Source organism: Arachis hypogaea, chromosome 19 (genome assembly GCF_003086295.3).
Source record: "Arachis hypogaea cultivar Tifrunner chromosome 19, arahy.Tifrunner.gnm2.J5K5, whole genome shotgun sequence".
NCBI lineage: Eukaryota > Viridiplantae > Streptophyta > Magnoliopsida > Fabales > Fabaceae > Arachis > Arachis hypogaea.
The window spans coordinates 94,435,743-94,436,974 of NC_092054.1; the positions used below are offsets into that span (position 1 = coordinate 94,435,743).

At 40.0% G+C, this 1,232-nt stretch overlaps 1 non-coding gene across 1 annotated transcript; it reads right to left on the reverse strand.

Moving 5' to 3' along the window:
- Positions 1 to 434: 434 nt before the first annotated feature.
- LOC112780174 (small nucleolar RNA R71) lies at positions 435 to 542 on the reverse strand. The gene has a single exon (XR_003191028.1). It is a non-coding gene; the product is annotated as a small nucleolar RNA R71 (small nucleolar RNA).
- Positions 543 to 1,232: the final 690 nt, after the last annotated feature.

Genomic DNA, 1,232 nt, shown 5'->3' on the forward strand with positions numbered 1-1,232 from the left:
GCAAGCACCTTTCAGAAATTTTTGAACAGGAAGAGGAGATGGCAGCCGAAAATAATAATAATTCAAGGAGGATGCTTGGTGACTTTACTGCACCTAATTCCAATTTACATCGAAGAAGCATCTCCATTCCTGCCATTGGAGCAAACAATTTTGAGTTGAAACCTCAATTAGTTTCTCTGATGCAGCAGAACTGCAAGTTTCATGGACTTCCATCTGAAGATCCTTTTCAGTTCTTAACTGAATTCTTGCAGATATGTGATACTGTTAAGACTAATGGAGTAGATCCTGAAGTCTACAGGCTTATGCTTTTCCCTTTTGCTGTAAGAGACAGAGCTAGAGTATGGTTGAACTTTTAACCCAAAGATAGCCTGAACTCTTGGGATAAGCTGGTCAAGGCTTTCTTAGCCAAGTTCTTTCCTCCTCAAAAGCTGAGTAAGCTTAGAGTGGATGTTCAGACCTTCAGACAGAAAGAAGGTGAATCCCTCTATGAAGCTTGGGAGAGATACAAAGAACTGACCAAAAAGTGTCCTTCTGACATGCTTTCAGAATGGACCATCCTGGATATATTCTATGATGGTCTGTCTGAATTAGCTAAGATGTTATTGGATACTTCTGCAGGTGGATCCATTCACCTAAAGAAAACGCCTGCAGAAGCTCAAGAACTCATTGACATGGTTGCTAATAACCAGTTCATGTACACTTCTGAGAGGAATCCTGTGAGCAATGGGACGCCTATGAAGAAGGGAGTTCTTGAAATTGATACTCTGAATGCCATATTGGCTCAGAATAAAATATTGACTCAGCAAGTCAATATGATTTCTCAGAGTCTGAATGGAATGCAAGCTGCATCCAACAATACTCAAGAGGCATCTTCTGAAGAAGAAGCTTATGATCATGAAAACCCTACAATAGCAGAGGTGAATTACATGGGTGAACCTTATGGAAACACCTATAACCCCTCATGGAGAAATCACCCAAATCTCTCATGGAAGGATCAACAAAAGCCTCAACAAGGCTTTAATAATGGTGGAAGAAATAGGTTTAACAATAGTAAACCTTTTCTATCATCCACTCAGCAACAGACAGAGAACTCTGAACAAAATACCTCTAATTTAGCAAACTTAGTCTCTGATCTATCTAAGGCCACTGTAAGTTTCATGAATGAAACAAGGTCCTCCATTAGAAATTTGGAGGCACAAGTGGGCCAGCTGAGTAAAAGGATCATTGAAATC